The sequence below is a fragment of the Sus scrofa genome, chromosome 14 (genome assembly GCF_054392235.1).
Source record: "Sus scrofa isolate SSC_HxYL_T2T_F1_AM1 chromosome 14, Sscrofa_HxYL_maternal_Yorkshire_Landrace_v2.0, whole genome shotgun sequence".
NCBI classification, from domain to species: Eukaryota; Metazoa; Chordata; class Mammalia; order Artiodactyla; family Suidae; genus Sus; species Sus scrofa.
The window spans coordinates 88,140,059-88,166,212 of record NC_139396.1 but is presented as its reverse complement, the minus strand read 5'-3'; the positions used below and the strand labels follow the sequence as shown (position 1 = coordinate 88,166,212).

At 38.7% G+C, this 26,154-nt stretch overlaps 2 protein-coding genes across 2 annotated transcripts in view; one reads left to right on the top strand and one right to left on the bottom strand.

Annotated features, from left to right (window-relative positions):
* The window catches only part of ZNF365 (zinc finger protein 365), an 831,894-nt gene that overhangs the window by 707,494 nt on the left and 98,246 nt on the right, over positions 1-26,154 (bottom strand). The window lies entirely within an intron of this gene.
* Positions 1-26,154, top strand: part of LOC146396841 (uncharacterized) — a 221,025-nt gene that overhangs the window by 106,276 nt on the left and 88,595 nt on the right. Inside the window, exon 6 of the mRNA XM_084997489.1 lies at positions 14,742-14,848. The gene's annotated coding sequence lies outside the window, so the exon portion shown is untranslated. The remainder of the gene's footprint in view (positions 1-14,741; positions 14,849-26,154) is intronic.

The window sequence follows — 26,154 nt, the reverse complement described above, 5'->3', positions numbered from 1 at the left end:
ACAATGGGGGCCTTACTTGGGAGTAAGTTCAGACTTTCAAGGAGTGTGTTCAGACTCAGACTCCAGATGCATGAGCTCCAGTACTTTTTCCACGTCAAGGACTTTTTTCCCTGATGGTATTATAGTGAGGGCACAACACATCCTTCATTCTTTGTATTTTTCATAAAACTTATCACAGTGAATGGAAGAAACTTCAGATATTTTTTTCTATGAGATAGGATCATATTTTATTTCATTTGGGACATTGCAGGTACTTGATTATTATTAAGTGAATGGGTATTTAAAGCATTTTATTATAGTTGATTTACAACATTCTGTCAATATTTGCTGTGCAGCAAAGTAACCCCGTTACACACATATATACATTCTTCTTTTCACATTATCCTCCATCATGTTTGATCAGAAGTGATCAGATACAGTTCCTTGAGCTAGAGAGCAGAATCTCCTTGCCTATCCATTCCAAATGCAATAGTTTGCATCTACTAATTCCAAACTCCCAGTCATCCCACTCCCTCCCCCTCCCCCTTGGCAACCACAAGTCTGTTCTCCATGTCCATGAGTTTGTTTCTTTTCTGTAGCTAAGTTCACTTGTGCCATATATTAGATTCTAGACATTAGTGATATCATATGGTATTTGTCTTTCTCTTTCTGACTTACTTCACTTAGTATGAGTCTCTAATTCCATTCATGTTTTTGCAAATGGCATTATTTTGTTCTTTTTTATGGCTGAATAGTATTCCGTTGTGTATATGTACCACATCTTCTTAATCCATTCATCTGTCAATGGACATTTAGGTTGTTTCTATGTCTTGACCATTGTGAATAGTGCTACAGTGAACACAGGGGTGCATGTATGTTTTTAAAGTAATGCTTTGCCTGTATATATGCCCAGCAGTGGGATTTCTGGGTCATATGGTAGTTCTATATTTAGTTTTCCAAGGTACCTCCATACTGTTTTCCATAGAGGTTGTACCAATTTACACTCCCACCAACAGTGTAGGAGGGTTCCCTTTTCTCCACACCCTCCCCAGCATTTGTTATTTGTAGACCTAATAATAATGGTCTTTCTGACTAGTATGAGGTGGTACCTCATTATAATTTTGATTTGCATTTCTCTAATAGTGATGTTGAGCATTTTTTCATGTGCCTGTTGGTGATCCATATGTCTTCTTTGGAGAAATGTCTGTTTAGGTCTTCTGCCCATTTTTCAGTTGGGTTGTTTGTTTTTATGCCATTGAGTTGTATGAGTTTTTAAGCCTTTGTCAGTTGCATTGTTTGCAACTATTTTCTCCCATTCCGTATGAATGGGTATTTACCACGTAATTTATTTCTTTAGTCCTATTCTCTTGGTACAACAACATCCATTTCCCCAGCCAAAGAGAAATACTCAAATGCTTAACGAAGTCCAGTTTGTTTTACAAATGCTTTTATCAGAAAAGTTGGGGGCTAAACTGAGTTTCTTTCATGGGGCAACATTATCTTGTCTTCTCAAAATCAATGACCTTACAACAGAGGCCAAGGGTAAGTGTTTTTTTTTCTCTATTAGAAATGAAGTGGGAGCTCCCATTGTAGCTCAGTGGTAATGAACCTGACTAATAACCATGAGGATATGGGTTTGATCCCTGCCTTCACTCAGTGGGTTAAGGATCCAGTGTTGCCATGAGCTGTGGTGTAGCTTAAAGACGTGGCTCCAATCTGGCATTGATGTGGCTATGGTGTAGGCCAGCAGCTACAGTTCTGATTGGATCCCTAGCCTGGGAACTTCCATATGCCATTGGTGTGGCTCTAGAAAGACCAAAAAAAAAAATGTAGCATATTACAGAATTTTCTTTCAGTCTTCTGAGGTGCTGATCAGGAATCCATCATGAATGAGTTGTGCAGTATTTATGAAAGCGTCAACTCAAAGATCACATCTGCTCATTTTTTCTTTCACTATGAAATTATTTCACTTAACAGAGGGTCTGAATTTGGCTGCTCTGTCATGATTTAAGCGGCCTGCACCTCATTAGTGTTGCCAACATTTATTTAATAAAATCAAATCAGAATAGCATTTAATTTAGTTTTAATAGGATAGTTAATGTATGTTAACTAAATAGCAATTGATTATTAAAGTGAAGAGTGCTGAGGTGTAACAAATATGTAAGATATAAATCTTGTTGCTATGCCATTAACTCAGAATTACATAAGCAATAAATGTCTAATTAGACTCTTAGTAGTGATGAGTTGTAAGCATTTATCGAGATTCAATAAGATCGATGTTGTAGTCTTGTGCTAAAGACCACAATTTAATTAACACCTTCATTCCTATTTTATCAGTCTCTGCCATTTTTTATTTTATGGGGTGATAGACTGGAGGAGTGGTGATGAAGGGAGAGAGGTGATAATAATACAGCACCTTAGATAATCCCAGCCTGATCAATAACAAGAATATAAGGATGACCGTTTTCTGATGGGCTTGGATTCCAGAACTTTGGGTGATGGAATCATTTCTTTCTTTTTTTTTTTTTTTCTTTTCTTTTCTTTTTAATGCCACACATGCAGCATATGGAGGTTCCCAGGCTAGGGGTCTAATTGGAGCTACAGCTGCCGGCCTTCACCACAGCCACAGCAGCACCAGATCCTTAACCTATTGAGCAAGGCCAGGGATCGAACCCACAACCTCATGGTTCCTAAAATCATTTATTTCTAAGGTCCTTTTATGGAATGTAAGTTTGGAGATTCAGCATGATTTGGCAATATACTCAGACCACTGAAGTAGCATAAGGTGAAAAATGAGCCCAGAATCAATCCCGTCTTAGAGAGGGAAGAACAGATCACTTAGTGTGATTCTGGGAGTCTTACTATTCCAAAAATAACTATCCTACTTCTTTCTCAAACTGAAAATCATTATGAATTGTTCCTTTGGGTTCAAAGTAGTATTATTCCTTGACTCCTAGATTATACAGAATGACCCAAAAGTCTGGAAATATAGGTAATAACACAAGCTAAATGGGTAATTCTTATAAAAAGATAGAGTATGTTCAGTGACATCACATAATGTGCTGTGTTGTCACATTGTGCAAAACTGCAAGAAACACAATTTTTAATGGAGCATTTCCACTGAGCTCTGTACATGCATAGGTGATACACTGCTTTATTTGTGTCTCTGCTTTGCACTGAATAAGCCTGTTTCTTCAGTGTGCCCCAGAAGAAGTAATCAAATGGGTTCAATCTGTATCATTAGGTTTTATGGTCAGTCTGCATTTTAAGGCATTAATACATAGTTCTCTAACACTGTGTAGAATATTAATCAAATTATTTACTTGGGCATTATGTCATGGAGAGATTTTGGCTTTAGAATGAAACCTGAATTTGAGGTCTGTGTTATGTTCTTAGTCATATAAGCTATTCCACGTTACTTAACATCTCTGGGCATAGAAATAATAATCCCATAGTGTTATCGGGGGCAGGGGGATTGAATGAGATGATGTGTAAAAAGTGCTCAGCACAAAGTTTCCTACATTGTCTAAAATATATGCTACTCCTTTTTGTTCTTCCCTTTTCACCCCTATGCCTTTCCCTACCTTCTATCCTACTTCACTGCTTTTAATGCATTAACATTTTCCCCACTCCTTTCTTTCACTGGGGGAGCATAAAATACTAATTTTTACGTGGTGTAGGGCTTAGTGCTGTAGAAGCAAGAGGTGGAAAGTGGAGAAGGCACAGAACCATAGAAAGATAAGGGGACAGAATACTAGGATCAAAATTATAGTTTACATTTTTGCCCTGGGCCAATTGTGGCCGAACTCAGCCTCCCAAGGGACTGCAGTTGTGAAAGGTTGCAGGCAATAGGTTGCTCCATTGACAGAGGTTAAGTTAAGCATATCTCAGAGTAGCTGCTTTCTCTACTGGACTCCTCTGGGACAAAGCCACTGCCCTCAATTGTGCATTCCTGGGGTAGGTAGCACTAAGTAGAAGATATCAGAACCTACAGAAGGTAAGCATTGGTCTCTGAGTTTATACAGTTGTTTGTGCACCGTTAATTTTTTCATTCATCCAGTTACCCATCTGTAACATTCCGTGGAAGCCTCTCTTATTATAAGACCTCTGCTAATCTCTGTGAGTAGGGAAGTAATACAGAGAGGCTCACAGTTCCACAAGCCTGCATTGCCTTCTCTTTGTATTTAGGAAACCTGTGCCTGTTTAGTATTCTCCAAAGGAAATAAATCTTTCAAAATCTCATCTGCAAAGTCAAACTTAATGAATAAGAAATTTGACTTTTATCTTAGAAAACTGAATATCAGAAGCCATGGGCATTTATCTGACTGCCCCTCCTGTGTTTATTTCTCTCCATGTTAGGAATCCAGCTATGGAAAAAGGTCTAATTATCCAGGCTTTTTTCTTTTTTCTAGTTTCATGGTTTCCTCTGCTAGTTATATTTGTCACCAAAAGTTGAACAACAGAAGAATTAATCAGGTAAATTTCACTTTATTCCTTCTGTCAACAAGCAACTATTTTCTAAGTCTCCTACTATGACTGCGATGTTCTTCTAAACTCTGTAGAGGATATAGAGAGACAAAGGAGTTTTCTGTCTTCAGGGGGTTTTCACAATCAAGAATGATTTTCTCAGAAAGAAACAAAATTCATTTGTATTAAAAAATAGAACCTGGAGTGGCGCAGTGGAAACACATCCAACTAGGAACCATGAGGTTGTGGGTTCAATCCCTGGCCTTGCTCAGTGGTTTAAGGATCAGGCATTGCCATGAGCTGTGGTGTAGGTTGCAGACGCGGCTCGGATCTGGCATTGCTGTGGCTCTGACTAAGCCTGCAGCAACTGCTCTGATTAGATCCCTAGCCTGGGAACCTCTATATGCCCTGGGTGTGGCTCTTAAAAGACAAAAGACAAAAAACAAAAAAAGCAAAAAAAAAAAAAATAGAATCTATTGTGTACTAAGCTTTGTGGTTCTAATTAATATAATATCAGAGATGGAAAGAAGCACTGTGCAGTGGGTTCTTCGGGAAAAATATTGAAGGAAGGAAAAGAAGGAGGAAATACCCAAGTCCTAGGAATATCACATTCTTATTTTTTTTAGTTAGCCATCAAAACAAGTCTCTGAGACAGGCATTAACCCCATTTGATCTATGTGGGAAAAAAAAGAGAGAGGAGATATTCATATTTCTTAATCCCACTATAATCACATAGCAATAGATTACTAAAGGGTGAATTTGATGAGACAAATTTGTTTCAGAGCTTTCTTCTACATAACACACAGGGACACCAAATGAGGCTTGTACCAGGTCTTGACAGATGGGTAGAGTCTGTCCCAGTGTATAGGAGAAGGGCAAAACTGTCAAGAAGCACTAGCCACTAGGAGGACAGTGAGGAGGCTGATGAGACCAACATCAGGGAGAATGGATGAAAATATTTTGTTTTAAAGTAGTTGTATTCATTGGCATTTTTTCAGAATCATTGATCTTTATATAGTATACTTTGGTATGGGATATATAAATACATTTCTATTGCTACTCTACTTGGAGCATGCTACACAGAGTGACCCAAGTGAAAAGTAGGTCAGCTGTATATTGACTTGACACCTTCAGTTTGGAATATTCTATGATTTATGTGATTCGGGAGCAAACAAATGCTTTGGGGAACTGTGGACCTTTGAAAGTAAAGGAGTGGTTTAACAATCCACCAAGAAGACATATAAATCATGAGCCTACATACTCCTAATGACCTTGAAATACATAAAACAAACTCTGAGAGAATTACAAAGAGAGAGACTAATTCAAAATCATAGTGGGAGATTCTAATACATTTCTCTCAGAAACCGATAGATCAAGAAGACAAAAGAAAACTTGAAAAAAATGTAGATTTATGAAACATAATTTAGAAGCTCAAGATAATGGTTGATATGGAATCTTGTTCCCAATAGATCAAGAATGTATTTTTTTCAAAGCAGCCACTGAACATGTATAAAAATTGATAACATGCTAGACCAAATGAATTCCAAAGAATCTATTCATATGGTCCATGACATCTTATTATAGAGAAATAACTAAATCAGAAAACAACAGTAAAAAGACAGTTAAAAACAACAATTGTCTTATCTTTAAGGGGATAAATAAGAGTTTTGAAAAACTCAAGTGTTAAGGAGAACAAATACAAAAAATTAAAAACTATTTAGTAATGAAATAAAAGAGTAGTCCTATATTTCAAAATATAGCCAAAGGTAGTACACCATAGAAAATTTGTAGCCTATAAATTCAACTCTGTGTCAATAAAAAATGAATTGGATATCTCACGAAACTTGAAAAATTTTATTTTAATAATGAAGGTAGAAAATAATCAAGAATAGTCAACAGCTTAAACTCTTTGCAAAAAGAACAAAGAGTACAAATTTATGCTACCTAATATTTAGAATAATTACAAAGCATAATAATTAAGGTAAAGTAAGGTGGTTATTGTTCCAAGGACAAAGAGATCATCAGAGAATATAGAGCCTAGGAATGAAAGAAGCACATATGGACACTAGATATGTAACAGAAGAGGGGAAAAAATCAGATAAATCAGACAGAAGAGATAACAATAACTATTGCATTAAAAAATAGATTTTCATAACTACAAAGAAAATTAGATCACTCTCACATCATGCATTAGAAATAACCTCCTAATAATAAAAACTACAATCAGAAAATAACTTTTAAAGTATTAGAAAATATTAGAGGAGTTTCCGTCGTGGCCCAGTGGTTAACGAATCCGACTAGGAACCATGAGGTTGCGGGTTCGGGATGACTGGGAGTTTGGAATTAGTAGATGCAAACTATTGCATTTGGAATGGATAGGCAAGGAGATTCTGCTCTCTAGCTCAAGGAACTGTATCTGATCACTTCTGATCAAACATGATGGAGGATAATGTGAAAAGAAGAATGTATATATGTGTGTAACGGGGTTACTTTGCTGCACAGCAAATATTGACAGAATGTTGTAAATCAACTATAATAAAATGCTTTAAATACCCATTCACTTAATAATAATCAAGTACCTGCAATGTCCCAAATGAAATAAAATATGATCCTATCTCATAGAAAAAAATATCTGAAGTTTCTTCCATTCACTGTGATAAGTTTTATGAAAAATACAAAGAATGAAGGATGTGTTGTGCCCTCACTATAATACCATCAGGGAAAAAAGTCCTTGACGTGGAAAAAGTACTGGAGCTCATGCATCTGGAGTCTGAGTCTGAACACACTCCTTGAAAGTCTGAACTTACTCCCAAGTAAGGCCCCCATTGTAGCCCACGTGTCATGTAAAACATGCTTTAAAAATATCTGTTGAGCAAATGAAAGCTTTTCTAATACAAGAGACATGTATTCTCTTGATCCAAGTACTCATTCAAAAGCACATTATTTGAAGTTTATTCTTCCACAATTGCTGATTCTTAGGTCATAAGAAACCAAAAAAAGTTAGACTAGCTGGCAGTGGTTTCTAGGTGCCAGCAACAATAGTCAAAAAAGCAGATTCAACCATGTGTATTGGCAAACCATTGTACTGGCATCTCCTCACTTATGTGCTGCCAAATTACAACTGACACATAGGGCTTTTTTTATACAACTGAAAATTGATACTGTTCCAGCAAAGTCTGTAATTGGGAACCTGAGCTGAGCAGGTAACTCAGGTAGAGAATCATACATCCTAGTTTGCACACAAGACAGTCTCTGTTTTTACCTATTTTCTTGATATGATTATTAATGGCACCAACTTTCAAGAGTGTGCAAATTCAGATGCTAATTCTATAATCATTGTGAGTAAAGGATAAAGTCTTGACTGTCATTCTCACACTCTCTGCCCACAACTCCCCGTGTGGCCTTCAGGTCCCCAAGTGGCCTGTATGGCCTGCACAGCCCCAGCTCTTCCAGGGGCTCTGACTTGGGCTGCAAGAGGGAGAAAGGAGGCCCTCCACTGAGGTATGGTCGGCACCGACCATGTTTTAATCATTTGGGACAGAATAATACAACAAGGATATCTGCAACATCAGATATCAGAGTGAGCTTCAAAAAATGATTGGATTGGGGAGATGGGATTAAGATGGCAGAATAGAAGGACAGGAGCTCAACTTCTCTCCTAAGAACAACAAATTTCACAACTAAAGGCTGAGCAATCTTCACCCAAATGGACCAGAAACCTTAAAAAAGATATCCTACCCCAGAAGACAAAGAGAAGGCCACATCAAGAGGTAGGAGGGGCGATTTCGCGATATAAGCAACCCCATACCTCCTGGGTGGGAAGCCTCATAGACTGGAAACTAACTAGTTCACAGAGACTCACCTACAGGAGTGAGAGTTCTGAGCCCCACATCAAACCCCCATGTGTGGGGAACTGTCACTGGGAGAAAGAGCCCCTGGAGCATCCGGCACTGAAGGCCAGTGGGGCTTGTGAGCAGGAGCTCCACGGGACTGGGGGAAACGGAGACCCCATTCTTAAAAGGCACACACACACAGACTTTCACATGCACTGGGTCCCAGGGCAAAGCAAAGTCTCCATAGGAATCTGGGTCAAACCTGACTGCAGTTCTTGGAGGACCTCCTGGAAAAACAGGGGTGAATGTGGCTTGTTGTGAGGGAAGGTCATTGGAAGCAAAGCTCTCGGGAACGTTTGGCAGCGTGCCTTTCTCTGGAGGCGGCCATTTTGGGAAAATCTGGCCCCACCCGTCAGTCAGTGCTGAGAAACCCCAGGGCAAACAACAATCCAGGTGGGATCACAGCCCTGCCCCTCAGTAAACAGGCTGCCTAAAGACCCCTCAGGCACACAGCTGCCTCTGATCCCATCCAGAGACTAAGCCTCATCCACCAGAGGGATCAGAATCAGCTCCACCTACCAGTGGGCAGGCATCAGCCCCTCCCATCAGGAAGCCTACAGCAAGCCCCCATGCCAACTTCAGCCCCAAGGGGGGCAGACACCAGAAGTAAGAGAGGTTACTTACAACTCTATTATCTGTCAAAAGGTCACCACACCAAAAACCTATAAAAATGAAGAGACAGAGAACTATAACTCAGATGAGGGAGAAAGAAAAACACCCCAGAAAAGCAGCTAAGTGATGAGATTCCCAGCCTCCAGGAAAGAGACTTTAGATTGTTGATGCTAAAGATGATGCCAGACACTGGAAATAAACTGGAGGCAAAGATGGATAACTTACAGGAAACACTGAGCAAAGAGATACAAGAGATAAAACTTCAACAAGAAGAGATGCAAAATACAATAACTGAAATAAAAAATTCACTAGAAGCAGCTAACAGCAGAATACAGGAGGCAGAAGAACAAATAAGCGAGGTGGAGGACAGATTTGTAGAAATTACGGATGCAGAACAGAAAAGAGAAAAAAGATTGAAAACAAATGAAGAGCGTCTCAGAGAACTCTGGGACAACATTAAACGCACCAACATCCATATTATAGGGGGGGTGCCAGAAGGAGAAGAGAGAGAGAGAAGGGGACAGAAAAAATATTCCAAGAGATAATAGCCGAAAACTTCCCTAACCATAGGAAAGGAACCACTCCCTCAAATCCAGGAAGCACAACGAGTACCATATAAAATAAACCCAAGGAGGAACACCCCGAGACACATATTCATCAAACTGACCAAAATTAAAGACAAAGAGAAAATCTTGAAAGCAGCTAGGGAAAAGAAACAAACAACATACAAGGGAACCCCAAGAAGGTTATCGGCAGACTTTTCAGCAGAAACTCTGCAGGGCAGAAGGGAGTGGCATGATAGACTTAACGTGATGAAAGGAAAAATCCTCCAACCAAGATTACTTGACCCAGCAAGGCTCTCATTCAGATTTGAAGGAGAAATCAAAACCTTCGCAGATAAGCAAAAGCTGAGAGAAATCAGCAACACTAAACCAGCCTTACAACACATACTAAAGGAACTTCTCTAGGCAGCAAAGAAAAGACAGCAACAGGAAACAAAAATACCACAAATGACAAGGCTCACCAGTAAAGGCGAAACACACAAAGATACGAAATCATCCCTGCGCAATTACACCACCAAAATCAGAAATCCTGAGAAGAGGTGGGTACAAATGCAGGACACTGGAGAGGACCTTGCAATTAAGAGACCAACAACTTAAAACAATCTCATATTTATATAGATTCTTATATCAAAACTTTAGGGCAACTGCAAACCAAAAATCTACAATTGATACACAAATAAGAAAAATCAACTCAAATGCAACACTAAAGATAGTCATCAAACCAGAAGAGGAGAGCACAAGAGAAGAAGGGAAGAAAAAAGAGCAACAAAAACAAATCCAAAGCAATTAATACAATGGCAACAAGAACGTACATATCAGTAATTACCTTAAATGTTAATGGACTAAACGCCCCAACCAAAAGACATAGACTAGCTGAATGGATACAGAAACAAGACCCATATATGTATGCTGTCTTCGAGAGACCCACGTCACTTCTAGGGACACATACAAATTGAAAGTGAGAGGATGGAAGAAAAGATTCCATGCAAAAGGGGATCAAAAGAAAGCTGGAGTGGCAATGCTCCTAAAAGACAAAATAGACTTTAAAATGAAGAATGTTTTAAGGGACAAAGAAGGTCATTCCATAATGATCAAAGGATCAATCCAAGAAGAAGACATAACAATTTTAAATATCTACGCACCCAACATAGGTTCACCACAATATATAAGGCAACTGCTAACAACCTTAAAAGGACAAATCGACAATAACACAATAATAGTGGGGGACTTCAACACCCCACTTACAGCAACGGACAGATCAACCAGACAGAAAATCAATTAGGAAACACAGGCCCTGAATGATGCATGAAACCAGATGGACTTAATAGATATTTATAGGAGATTCCATCCAAAAACAACAGAATACACATTCTTCTCAAGTGCACACGGAACATTCTCTAAGATTGATCACATCCTGGGCTACAAATCCAACCTCAGTAACTTTAAGAAAATTGAAATCATATCAAGCATCTTTTCCGACCACAACGCTATACGACTGGAAATCAACAACAAGAAAAAAAAAAAACTGCAAAAAACACAAACACGGGGAGACTAAACAACATGCTACCAAACAACCAATGGGTGACTGAAGAAATCAAAGAGGAAATTTAAAAATACCCAGAAGCAAATGACAACGAAGATACGACACTCCAAAACCTATGGGATGCAGTAAAAGCCGTTCTAAGAGGAAAGTTTATAGCAATACAAGCCCACCTCAGGAAACAAGAAAAAGCTCAAGTAAACAACCCAGCTTTACATCTAAAGCAGCTAGAGAGAGAAGAACAGACAAGCCCTAAAGTTAGTAGAAGGAAAGAAATCATAAAGATCAGAGCAGAAATCAATGAAATAGAAACAAAGAAAAGCATAGAAAAGATCAATGAAATGAAAAGCTGGTTCTTTGAGAAGATCAACAAAATTGATAAACCCTCAGCCAGACTTATGAAGCAAAAAAGAGAGAGGACTCAAATCAATAAAATTAGAAATGAAAAAGGAGAAGTAAAGTGGACATCACAGAAATACAAAGGATCGTAAGAGACTACTTACATGCAACTGTATGCCAATAAAACGGAAAACCTAGAAGAAATGGGCAAATTCTTAGAAAAGCACACTCTCCCAAGACTAAACCAAGATGAAATAGAAAAGATGAACGGACCCATCACAAGAACTGAAATTGAAACTGTGATTAAAAAACTTGCAACAAAAGCAAAAGCCCAGGGCCAGATGGCTTCACAGGCGAATTCTATCAAACATTTAGAGAAGAGCTAACACCTCTCCTTCTGAAACTATTTCAAAAAATTGCAGAGGAAGGGACATTCCCAAACTCATTCTATGAGGCCACCATCACCCTGATACCAAAACCAGACAAAGATACCACCAAAAAAGAAAACTACAGGCCAATTTCACTGACGAACATCGATGCAAAAATCCTCAACAAAATACTAGCAAACCGCATCCAACAACACATTAAAAGGATTGTACATCACAATCAAGTGGGATTTGTCCCAGGGATGCAAGGGTTCTTCAGTATCCACAAATCCATCAGTGTGATACACCACATTAACAAACTGAAGAAGAAAAACCATATGACCCCCTCAATAGACACGGAAAAAGCCTGTGACAAAATCCAACACCCATTTCTGATTAAAAAAACCTTCAGAAAGTGGGCATCGTGGGAACCTACCTCAACATAATAAAGGCCATATATGACAAACCCACAGTGAACATCATTCTCAATGGTGGGAAAGCTGAAAGAATTCCCGCTGAGATCAGGAACAAGACAAGGATGTCCGCTCTCACCACTACTCGTCAACATAGTTTTGGAAGTCCTAGCCACGGCAATCAGAGAAGTGAAAGAAATAAAAGGAATCCAAATTGGAAAGGAAGAAGTAAAACCATCCCTATTTGCAGATGGCATGATACTATACCTAGAGAATCCTCAAGACTCTACCAGAAAACTGTTAAGAGCTCATCCATGAATTTGGCAAAGTTGCAGGATACAAAATTAATACACAGAAATTGATGGCATTTCTATACACTAACAATGAAAGAGCAGGAAGAGAAATTAGGGAAGCAATCCCATTTACCATCACATCCAAAAGAATAAAATACCTAGGAGTAAACCTACTTAAAGAGACAAAAGACCTGTACTCTGAAAACTATAAGACACTTTGATTTCTTTCTCATGAAAGAAACCAAAGATGACACAAATAGATGGAAAGACATGCCATGCTCTTGGATTGGAAGAGTTAATATTATCAAAATGACTATACTACCCAAGGCAATCTACAGATTCAGTGCAATCCCTATCAAATTACCAAGGACATTTTTCACCGAACTCAAACAAAATATTTTAAAGTTTGTTTGGAAGCACAAAAGACCCAGAATAGCCAAAGACATCCTGAGAAAGAAAAACGGAGCTGGAGGAATCAGGCTCCCGGACTTCAGACTATACTACAAAGCAACAATCATCAAAACTGTATGGTACCTGCGCAAAGACAGAAATATAGATCAGGGGAACAGGATAGAAAGCCCAGAATTAAACCCACGCACCTACAGTCAACTCATCTATGACACAGGGGGCAAGAACATACAATGGAGAAAAGACAGCTTGTTCAATAAGTGGTGCTGGGAAAACTGGACAGCCACATGGGAAAGAATGAAATTAGAACACTCCCTAGCACCATACACAAAAACAAACTCGAAATGGATTAAAGACCTAGATATACGGCCAGGCACTATAAAACTCATAGAGGAAGACAGAGGCCAAACACTCTCTGACATAAACGACAGCAACATCTCAGATCCACCTCTTAGAGTATTGACAATAAAAAAAAAAAAGGACCTAATCAAACTTAAAAGTTCCTGCACAGCAAAGGAAACCCTAAACAAAACGAAAAGACAACCCACAGAATGGGAGAAAATCTTTGCAAATGAATCAACTGACAAGGGATTCATCTCCAAAATTTATAAACACCTTCCACAGCTCCATACCAAACAAACAAACAAAAAAAAAACCATCAAAAAATGGGCAGAAGATCTGAACAGACAATTCTCCAAAGAAGACATACAGGTGGCCAAAAAACACATGAAAAGATGTTCAACATCATTCATTATCAGAGAAATGCAAATCAAAACCACGATGAGGTACCACCTTATACCAGCCAGAATGGCCATCATCCAGAAGTCTACAAACCATAAGTGCTGGAGAGGGTGTGGAGAAAAAGGAACCCTAGTACACTGTTGGTGGGATTGTAAAGTGGTGCAACCACTGTGGAAAGCAGTATGGAGATTCCTCAGCAAACTAAACATAGAACTACCATTTGACCCAGCAATCCCACTCCTGGGCATCTATCTGGAGAAAACCATGGCTCGCAAAGACTCATGTACTTCGATGTTCATTGCAGCACTATTTGCAATAGCCAAGACATGGAAACAACCTAAATGTCCATCGACAGAGAAGTGGATCCAGAAGACGTGGTACATACACACAATGGAATATTACGCAGCCATTAAAAGGAACGAAATACCGGCATTTTTAGCAACATGGATGGATCTAGAAACTGTCATGCTAAGTGAAGTCAGCCATACAGTGAGACACCAACCTCCAATGCTTTCACTGACATGTGGAATCTGAAAAAATGACAGACTGAACTTCTTTGCAGAACAGATGCTGACTTGCAGACATTGAAAAACTTACAGTGTCTGGAGGAGACAGTTTGGGGGGTGGGGTGTGTATGCTTGGGTTATTGGATGGAAATCCTGTGAACTTGGATTGTTATGTTCTTTATACAACTGCAGATGTGATAAATTCATTTGATTAATTTAAAACATTTAAAAATTAAAAAAAGAATAAAGTCTATTTAGCTAGAGATATGAGGCAGGACTTCTGTTTAAGAAGATAACACACACTTCTACCTCCCTTTTGTCAGCCATGTTCTGCTTTTCATATGATCAAGTCCTTGATACTCCCATATTATGGTGTTTACCTATTATTATATTCTGAGATTGTCTACTTTTTGACTCTAAAATTGAGTAATTGTGGTACGTTATATTACAGATTTTTAAATATTCTGATTGTCCTTTCTGAGGGATAAATATGCCTGCCTATTGAATCAAAAGCAATCATATTACTTGCTTTGGCCAATGTGGATGGAAATATTATGTGCCATTTCCAGACAGAAGTTTTAGGTGCTAACACATGGGATTATGTTGCTTTTCTCTCCCCCAGGAAATCACAAATGTTCCAACTAGTGGCTGCCCCATCAGCATTGAACCCAGAATGAAAGTGACGTAAGGCAGAGCTGGAGCCCCTCCACCAAAGGACGTTTAATGAAAGTAAGAAATAGACTTTTGTTGCTGTAAACCATTAATCTCAGAGCCATTTGTTACCTTAGCATAAGTTAGCCAATTCTGGCTGTTATAAAAGTATTTATGGACACTAGGTGCTGGCTCCAGGGCTCGTTAGTGGAAAGCAAGGAAATTGTTATTGGAGGTGGAAGGATGGTGATCCATCTCCTTAATATGCCTGTAGCTTTAGGAGAAGGTGTGCAGGTTAAGGATCCAGCATTATCACTGCTGTGGCTTGGATGGCTGCTATGGTACAGGTTCAATCCCTGGCCTGGGAACTTCCACATGCCATGGGTGTGCGAAACAAAGAGAGACAGAGAGTTGAGTTCAAAAAGAGTTGGTGAGTTTGAAAGCAAAAAAAAAAAAAAAAAAAGATAGCATCCAGAATCTTGGGCAATTTTTATGGTTTGGAAGATAAACTGATTCTCGTTTCACTTAAACATAGAAAAAGAATATATTCAAACAACAAAGTCCTACTAAAATTTAGCTTTGTGTCAAGGACCAAATCCAAGGGTTTGCTACATGTCATTTGTTGAAACTTTTTAACCTATTAAGATGGCATCCAGTAAATCCTTTGAATCAGACAAAAAGGCTCGAGGGGTGAAGATTAAAGGCTTGATTCTCATAGGGAAAAGTGGGATAGAAGGTACTACTAGCAATTAAACATGTCTATAGTGGCATATTTCAAAACAGAATAGGAATTCCTTGACAATAATTAAATAGATTAAGTTAAAAGTTGAAAGCATTGTACCACCAAGAGAACCAGTAGCCTAGATTGAAAAATGCTGTTCAAGACATAAAGCAACCCTTTCTTTTTTCCCCATCCTTCCTCTCTGACCTGGAAGGAAGGGGAGAAAGTTTACAGCCTTCAGGAGATAATGTTCTACAATTCTTTCTTGAGATGTAGCCAAAGAGAATAGTGGAAAAATAGACTTCCCCAAAAATAGTCCTAAGGTCTAAGGGGAAAAATGTCTAGAAGCTGTTTCCAGGGAATGTATTCAAGGCCTAATCAAGGAATACATTCTTCTCCCAGAGGGCATCTCTCCACGGGGATCTTAGAATTTGTAGAAGCTGGTGACATCTGTATGTCTCTCATTTTTCATCTTTTCAAATAGGACTGTTTTATCATGGTTTCCTTGTCCCTGTTGTGTATTGGTATGCGGGAGGCAATGGGTTCTCCTTTTGTTCCTACAGTTTGGGATCAAAAAAAGCCACATCCACACCCCATTCAGAGACTGTCTCATATCATCTGGAAATACTGGACTTTACCTTAGAAGTAAAGGTAAAGACCAAGTTACTCCTTGGAACTTTTAGTAGTCTCCTTTAGAGAAGGGGTCAGTGTGATCAGCATGTGGCAAAAGGAGGATACCGAATAGTGGAATACCAGAAAGGTGGACTGTGAGAGTTTCTGTTCACCAGATATTTTGATTTCCATCCCTGTGTTATGGAAACACACCCAAAATATACACACCCCTTGTGTTGAACTCAAGAATGTCTTTGGCCAATTAAACATGGGTGAAAGTGATGAATGTCCTTCCTGAGCATTGTATTAGGAGACATGGATCACAGGTCTCTTTCCTCTCTGCCATGAAATTAATAATGTTCCAAACAGAGTCTGGGTTCCAAAATGAAGATAACATACATCTGAGCCTCATCTGACTTGTAATGGACATTTAATATGAACAAGAAGTAAACTCTTATTGTTTTAAGCATCTGAGACTTGAGGTCATTTGTAGTATAACCTAGCTTATTCTTACTAGCAACAAAATATGCCAACAATATTATGATTATGTAAAGATTATATAGTGTGATTATGTAGTCCCAAGTATATGACAGGATATATAAAGAAGATATAACTTCACATACCTAAGGAGAAAGCTTCCATCATTAGGTGACATGAAATCTTTCTACTCTTTCTTATGTAGCATTTATTTTTTCCTGGACTTTTTTTTCTTTACTCTGGAAAATTTGGGGATCTTTGTTTTATCCTTGGTATTCTGAAATTTCACCAAGATGTTTATAAGATATGAATCTCTTTTCATTTATTTTGCTTAATGTTCTTTTTCTGAATATAGTTGCCTGTTCTCCCCTGCCTCAGCTTAAAAAACTTACCCCAGGCTTTCATTCATTATTTAGCTCTTATCACCTTCTGTACAAACTTGCGGTTATCTTAGAATTACTTTAGGCTCTTTCTTTTCTATTAAACTACAAGCTACTTGGGTACATTGATTGAGTCTTGTTCCACATTCTGTCCCTCACCTGGCATGGCAACTGTGGCAGAGAACAAATGTAATAGCAAGATGTTAAATTTTTTGTTTCCTAAATGTGTCCTAGTGATAAAAGTAATAATAAAACAGTAAATTGGATTTTAATAGACAACTGTCTTCACTTTTCAGTAATGAATAATGGACATTCTCCACTAATATCGTCAAAGAAGGACAGGAAAGATGAATGAGTTCCATTGTACATATATCCTAACAGTGAGAAGTAGTGTGTGGTGTTTCTCTGCTTCCTAAAATCCAGACTGGGCTAAGAGACGGCATTCATGATCTAGAACAAGGGTGATTCGATTATAGGAATGGTTCAGATCAAGCTCTTAGCACAGTTTGACATCTAATTTTATTTCCTTAACTATTTGACTTGGGCATTCCAGCTTTTCTCCAGAGTTTTGATGGAGAGAGAACTAGTGAGGTCTTAATTTATACTTGCTAGCAAAAGACTTTAGTTGATCTTTTAATGGTTCTTTGACATCAAGTGTCAGAACAATGTCTTTCTTTAGATCTAACCAGAACTATGACCTTAGTTGAGGCCTTATGGAGTGAGCAAAAAGTGTATGCTAGAATTTCAGAGCTTTAAAAAAGTTTCCTATCCCTACAAAATATCTATCCAATTGTTGACTGACACCCCATATTTAGCCTTCACTTCCTTTTGGTTTGGGGGTTTTGGTTGTTTTTTTTAATGTTATTGGAGTATAATTGACTTACAATGTTGTATTAGTTTCAGGTGTATGGCAAAGTAAATCAGTTATACATATATCCATGTGATATACATATATCCAATCTTTTTTCTCCTATAGGTTTTTACAGACTATTGAGTAGATTTTCTGTGCTAGAAAGTAGGTCCTTGGAGTTCCCATTGTGGCACAGAAGAAACGAATCCGACTAGTAACCATGAGGTTGTAGGTTCAATCCCTGGCCTCCCTCAGTGAATTGGGGAGCTGGTGTTGCAATGAGCTTTGGTATAGGTCACCAACAAGACTTGGATCCTGTGTTGCTGTGGCTGCGGAGTAAACCGGCAGCTATAGCTCAGATTCTACCGCTAGCCTGGAAACCTGCATATGCCATGGATGCGGCCCTAAAAAGCAAAAAAAAAAACAAAACAAAACAAAAAACAAAACAAAACAAAAAAAAAACAAAAAAAACAAAGTAGGTCCTTGTTATTATCTATTTTATATACGGTAGTGTATATATCTATATATATTATTCCCATCCTTCTGATTTATCCTGCTACCAATTTCTCGTATGATAACCATAAATTTGATTTTTAAATCTGTTTGTTTCTGTTTTACAAATAATTTTGTATCATTTTTATTAGATTCTACATATAAGTGATGTCATATAATATTTGTCTTTGTCTGAGTTACTTCACTTACTATAATTCCTAGGTCTATCCACATTGCTACAAATGGCATTGTTTCATGTTTTTTATGGCTAAGTAATATTTGATTGTACATATGTACCACATCATCTTTATCCATTCCTCTGTCAGTGGACATTCAGTTTTGCTTCTGTGTCTTGGTTATTGTAAATAGTGCTGCAACGAACATTAGGGTGCATGAATCTTCTTGAATTATGATTTTATCCAGATATATGCCCAGGAGTGAGATTGCTGGATTATATGGTAGTTCTATATTTAGTTTTTTAAGGAATCTTCATACTCTTCTCCATAGTGGTTGCACTAGCTTACATTCCTACCAACAGTGTAGAAGAGTTCCCTTTTCTTTGCACCCTCTCCAGCATTTATTGTTTGTAGACTTTTTTTTTTTTTGTCTTTTTGCCTTTTCTAGGGCCACTCCCGCAGCATATGGAGGTTCCCAGGCTAGGGGTCTAAACAGAGCTGTTGCTTCCGGCCTACGCCACAGCCACAGCAACGCGGGATCCAAGCCGCATCTGCAGCCTTCACCACAGCTCACGGCAACACCAGATCCTTAACCCACTGAGCAAGGCCAGGGATTGAACCCGCAACCTCATGGTTCCTAGTTGGATTCATTAACCACTGAGCCATGATGGGAACTCCATTTGTAGACTTTTTTTATGATAGCCATTCTGATTGGTGTGAGGTGATACCACATTGCAGCTTTGATTTGCATTTCTCTAATAATTAGTGATGTTGAGCATCATTTTATGTGCTTATTGGCTAGCTGTCTGTCTTCTGTGGAGAAATGTCTATTTGGATCTGCCCATTTTTTGATTGGGTTGTTTACATATATATATTGTCCTTTCACTTTGCTTATGATTTCCTTTGCTGTGCAAAATTGTTTAATTATGTCCCATTTGTTTATTTTTGTTTTTATTTTCATTTAGGATGTGGATCAAAAAAGATATTGATGAGATTTATGTCAAAGAGTGTTCTGCCTATATTTTCCTCTAAGAGTTATATAGTATATGCCCTTATGTTTAGATCTTTAACCCATTTTAAGTTTATTTAAGTTTATTTTTTAATGTTCTAATTTCATTCTTCTACATGTAGCTGTCCATTTTTCCCAGCACTGCATATTGAAGAGACTGTCCTTCCTCCACTGTATATTCTTGCCTCCTTTGTCATAGATTAGTTGACCATAGGTGTTTGGGTTTATCTCTGGACTTTCTATCCTGTTCCACTGATCTATATTTCGGGGGGGGGGTGTGCCAGTACCATACTTTTTTTTATCACTGTAGCTTTGTAGAATAGTCTGAAGTCAGGGAGCTTGATTCCCCCAGCTCTGTTTTTCCTTTTCAAGATCACTTTGACAATTCAGGGTCTTTTGTGTTTCCATACAAATTTAACTTTTTTTGTTCCAGTTCTTGAAGAATGATTTGATAGGGATTGCATTGAATCTGTAGACTGCCTTGGGGAATACAGTCATTTTGACAATATTGATTCTTCCAACTCAAGAACATGGTATATCTTTCCATCTCTTTGAGTCATCTTTGATTTCTTTCATCAGCATCTTATAGTTTTTGGAGTATAGGTCTTTTGTCTTTTTAGGTAGATTTATTCCTGGGTATTTTATTCTTTTTAATGTGATGATAAATGAGATTGTTTCCTTAATTTCTCTTTCTGATCTTTCGCTGTTATTGTATGGAAGTGCAAAAGATTTCTGTGTATTAATTTTGTATCCTGTGACTTTACTGAATTCATTGATGAGTTCCAGTATTTTTCTGGTAGCATCTTTAGGATTTTCTATGTATACCAATCATAGTATATCATTTCTAGTATCCTATCATCTGCAAACAATGACAGTTTTACTTCTTCTTTTCCAATTTCGATTCCTTTTACTTCTTTTTCTTCCCTGATTATTGTGGCTAGGTCTTCCAAAACTATGTTGAATAGAAGTGGCAAGATATGCATCCTTGTCTTGTTCCTGATCTTAGAGGACATGCTTTTAGCTTTTCACCACTGAATATGATGTTAGCTGTGGGTTTGTCATATATGGCCTTTATTACATTGAGGTAGTTTCTTTCTATGTCCACCTTCTGGAGCGTTCTTATCAAAAATTGTGGTGAATTTTGTCAAAAGCTTTTCTGTGTCTGTTGAGATGATCTTATGGTTTTTATTCTTCAGTTTGCTAATGTGGTGTATCACACTGAGTGACTTTCAGATATTGAAGAATCTTTGCATCTCTGGGACAAATCACACTCGATCATGGTGTATGATCTTTTTATTTTTATTTTTTTTATCTAGGAACCTATGGATTTATCTCCTCCACTTTCCAACTTGTAATCCTTCATTCCTACAGGTCTGGCTGCTTTTATGTCTTTCATGTTTCTTTCTTTCTTTCCTTCTTTCTTTTTTTTATATTACTCAATGAATCTAGTACATTTATAGTTGTACAATGATCATCACAACCCAATTTTATAGCATTTCCATCCCAAACCCCCAGCGCATCCCCTCACCCCCCAGCCTGTCTCATTTGGAAACCAAGAGTTTTTCAAAGTCTGTGAGTTGGATTCAGTTTGCTGATGTTTTGTTGAAGATTTTTGGTCTATGTTCATCAGTGATATTGGCCTGTTATTTTCTTCTTCTTCTTCTTCTTCTTCCTTCTTCCTTCTTCCTTCTTCTTCTTCCTTCTTCTTCCTTCTTCTTCTTCTTCTTCAGTATCTTTGTCTGGTTTTGGTATCAGGGTGATAGTGGCCTCATAGAATGAGCTTTGGAGTGTTCCTTCCTCTGAAAATTTTTGGAGTGATTTCAGAAGATAGGTGTTAACTCTAACTGTTTGATAGAATTTACACATGAAGCCATCTGGTCCTGGACTTTTGTTTGTTGGAAGTTTTTTATTCATAGTTTCAATTTCAGTATTCGTGATTGGTAAGTCTTCAATTCTTTAGCTTGGAATTTTAGAAAACAAATTTTTTTTAATACTTGTTAGGTAATATTATACAGAAGCCAACTGTGGCATACCTTGCCTCTTAAATCAGGCTTTGTGGAAACTCTATGGAACCTAGAAGGTTTTGAGGAAACTAGTTTGAAAACCTGCAAAATTCAAGGCTGTATCTCCCTAGAGAAGAAATTAAAATATGTCACCCATCAGTGACTTGTCAAGGCAGACAAATTTGAGATCCTTTCAAAGGGAAGATTTTTCTCCTGAGTGAAGAGAAAATGCATAGACACTGGTCTGTAGGGCATAAAGACTCTTTCTCATACCATACCCACCCCACAGAAAATAGGGATAGGTAAAGTGAAGGCTCTTCAATGTGCCTTTGCATAACTTCTCAGAGAGAAGTCCCTATCTTGGCTACCTCCTTACATTTTCCTAATACCCTTCAGATGCATGAGCTTCAATGAGATCCATCTGAGTTTTAAGAGGGGTTCTATAAATATAAATTGAATTGAAGTTTTAGGCAGCCAAATGTCTGCTAGCTTTCTGGAAGTTCCAGTCCAGCCCCCACACTGCTCAGTCGCCTGCACCTGATTGGCCTTTTAGATAATTGATCACAGCTGATGGCTTAATTGGGCCTGTCACAGGAAGGCCAGCTCCTTCTAGATACAAGCTTCCATCCTGCCACAGTGCCCTCGGGGCCAGTGAACTCACTGGGAGGAAATGTGACTCCCACTTGTGCAGTTTAAGAACTTGGGGCATTTCCTAGATGGAGCTCCTTGCCAGGGATCTGGCTTAAGCTTGGTGGGCCTGAGAGGAGAGTGCAAAGTCCCTTCTACTCTTGAGTGTTCTCATCTCTCTGTAGTTTTGTATAACTTGCTTTGTAAGGTTGCATGAGGTGGGGTGACTTTCTTTAATATTAGTTCATGGTAGGGCAGCCTGAATTAGTGAAATATGATAATCATAGACATTTTAAAATTTCTTTTTATTGGACTCGAGTCATCCCAATAACAAGGCCTCTGCCCCGCCCCACCCCACCCCATTTGATTGGCTATTTGTCCATTTTGAAGAGTTAAGAGATGATGATAAACCTTTGCCCTTCATGGCTAATACAGGGGAATGGAGCTGGCCATGGTCCAGAGTGAGACCACATCTTGCCAGAGGGGGCATTAGGTGTCTATGAGGGCAGAGGACCAGTCGTTTAGCTCCGACTGTGCTGCAGGAGCATTCTCATCAAGATGTATACTGACAGGCATTGTCCAATGAGATATGGCTTGCTTAAGGTTGAAAAAGCAGATAAGGAGTGTTGGAAATGGAAATACTTAATGGGTAGATAGGTGCTGTTGCACTGGGATCTCCATGGAGCAGGACTGATTCCTCATCTTCTGCGATGGTTATGTCAACTTAGGGGAAATATGTTCAGTTTTGAAATCATTTGAGGATCTTGTACGATAGCCAAATAAAGGCTGCCATCAAGAAATTGAATTCTGGAGTTCCCGTTGAGGCTCAGCAGGTTAAGAACCGGATGTTGTCTCTATGAAGATGCAGGTTCAATCTCTGGCCTCGCTCAATGGATTAAAGATCTGGCATTGCTGCAGGCTACTGCATAGGTCAAAAAATGTGGCTCAAATCTGGTGTAAGCCACAGCTGTAGCTCCAATTCATCTCCTAGCCCAAGAACTTCCATATGCTGCAGGTGCGGCCATAAAAAGAAAAGAAAAAAAGTGCTTGAATTTTTTCTCTCCCCTCACCTTCCCTCCCTCCCTCAAAATCCCTCTCTATTACTCACCACACACACAAACATACCTATATGTACCACACATACCCACAAATACAGAAAATGGCAAATAGTGTAATTCTTCATGACAAATTAATGAGGCTACAGAAACACAGTAAGGCAAAACAAAACAGTAGTTTACAGAAATAAATAAATAAATAAATAAATTGTTATTTCAGTAATTCCATCCAGAAATTGAAAGGCAGACTAACTACAGTGGAGGCATTCATAACCAACCTGCTGCTTTTTACCCCCCAGTCTAACAGTACCCTAATTTTTGCATCCGAGTAGTCATATCCTTCAAGGGACATAATTCCACACCCTAATGATTGGTTAAGCATGATCATGTGACATAATTCTGACCAAGGAGACATGAGAAGACTTTTGGCAACTTCTGAGGGAGATTTTTTCTTGTTCTTTAAAGGGGGCACAGGGAATTCCCACTGTGGCACAGTGGGTTAATGATCCTGCTTGTCTCTGTGGAGGCTTGGGTTCAATTCCCTGCCCATCGTGATGGGTTAAAGATCTGGTGTTGCTGCAGCTGTGGTGTAGGTCAAAGCTGTGGCTCAGATTCAGTCCCAAGCCTGGGAACTTTCATATGCCATGGATGTGGCCATTTTAAAAAGGGGGGGACATGTAGTGGGGGAGAGTTCCCTTTTCTGACACTCTCTCTCATTGTTGTCATGTCTGTGAGTAGACATTTTGTGAGCCTGAGGAGACCAGGCTGAGGACAAAAGCCAATATGCTGGGCTGTCTAGCCTTCACTCACTGAAATTCCAAAGCAAAGAGGAAACTTGGTGCTATCAACAAGCCACTCAATTACCAATCTTATAACCCCTCCTTCAGAACTTCCTCTTTCAGGAGATGATAAATGTCTTCCTTGTTTAAGCTCCCTTTTGTTTGCTTTTCTGCTGCTTGCATTCAGAGAGCATCCTGATTCCCTAATAAACCCACAGTAGGGAGCTTATGGGTGACTTAATAATAAATCAGCCCTTACTATTTGCCTGGCATGATTCTAAGAGCTTTAGCCCATCTAATCTTTATAGCAATTATAAAAAGGACATACTATTGTTTTCTTCATTTTCTGGATGAAAAAAACGTGGTTACAGAGAGATTAAATCACTTGTTCAATGTCACACGCCTAATGAGTAGTAGAACTAGTACTGGCCCCCAAATCTAAGCTCTTCTCCAGGATGTTAGACTGCCTCTCAGATTAACGAATAGGAGCTGGATTACTCCTGTTCAAAGTCAATTACTGGGGACCATTAGGAATAGCAAAGGAAAAGTCAGACCAATAAATTTTTCACTTCCTTTTTTCTATGCCCTCTCCCCAGCATCACTTAGGTTCCTCACTATCTCCCAACTCTGCCTCCCATCAAAATCTTCACTGAGATCCTGCTTTACCCTAAAGGTGTAAATGACTAAATAACAGGACTTTGGGCTATTAACAACAATCAGAGCCTTAAATCAGCTTGAATCTCATGCATAAGCCTGCCTGAACTTGGCCAGTGAACAGTTCATTAAACTCAGATTTATTGAAAGCTGAGACTGCACAGAAGGAAGCAGTATTCCTTATCCCAAGGGGCCTATGGTCAATGAGAGGAAACAGGAAACTGAACTAGGGATGATCATGAAACTTAGAATATAAATTATAGAGGATGGTAGTTGCCTTTTGGAGGGGTGTTTGGAAGGGGTGGGAGGTGGGATGCTGTAGGGAACCAGCTGAGGAGGACTCTGTGTCCACTCTTTGTCTCTTTTATGCTGTTGTGTACCTTTGATGGTTTAAACAACAGAAACTTATTGTCTCACAGAAAGGTCAGAAGTCCAAGATCAAGGAGTTAGCATGGGCTTGTTCCCTCTGAAAACACTAGGGAAGGATCCATTCCAGACCTCTCTCTCCTATATTCTGATGGCCTCAGATCATCTTCTCTCTGAGCCTCTTCATATCATCTTCCCTCTATGCATGTCTCTATGTCTGAATTTCCCCTCTTTATAAGAACACCTGTCATGTTGGATTAAGGCCCATTTTTATGACTTCATATTAACTTGATTACTGCTATAAAGACCACATCTCCAAATAAGGTCACATTCTGTGGTACTGGGTGTTAGGTTTTCAGCAAATAACTTTGGATGCTAGGAGGCACAGTTCAATCCATAATAGAAAGGCATAGGGGTCCTTTCTGAAGAAGGTCTATTCTTTTCACATAGAACTGAAAGGAGATATTTTGAGGCTTCTTCTCTCAGAACAATAAATTTTCTCAAGCCCTTATAACAAACAACCCCTTGACATTTTAATACAGGGGAACCATGTGGACTCAACTTGGAGGGGCGCAACTTGGAAAATGGTATGTGTAATACATGACAGGCACAAGTTGAATCATGGAGCCTAGTATCTAAATAACAGGTCATTTGTAATGCTTTGTACCCCAGCTCTGGCTCACTTCTCCCACATAACCACAAAATCAGAAAAGACATATTGTTGAAGCTTGAACACTTACAGGCAATTTCCATTCTTGTGCTACTGATATTGCATTTGTGGAAACATAAGGAGTCCCTGGAGGCTGATTCAACCTGTACCAATTTCTAGAATTTTACTTTATAACCAAATAATGTACCCTGCTGAAGAGTGTGTTGCCTCATGCAGAGACAAGGTAATTTAAAAATCATGTTCAAGTTATGCTTACAATAAAAATTCAAAGTAAAGTAATGTTTTCTTTCTGGTTGATGTTAAGAGTATGACTAGTAGTTGGAATGCTAAAGAATGCAAGACGCTAGAGAAGAATCGTGAGGATTGTTATGTGTTCACAGGCAATGGTGGGTATACAATGGGTAAGCAGGATTTGCAGTAGTAAGCCTATGATGAGAAATTAATAAGAAAATAGGCAATCTGAACTTTTAAAATTAGTTTTGTCAATTATAATTAAAATTAATTATACAAATT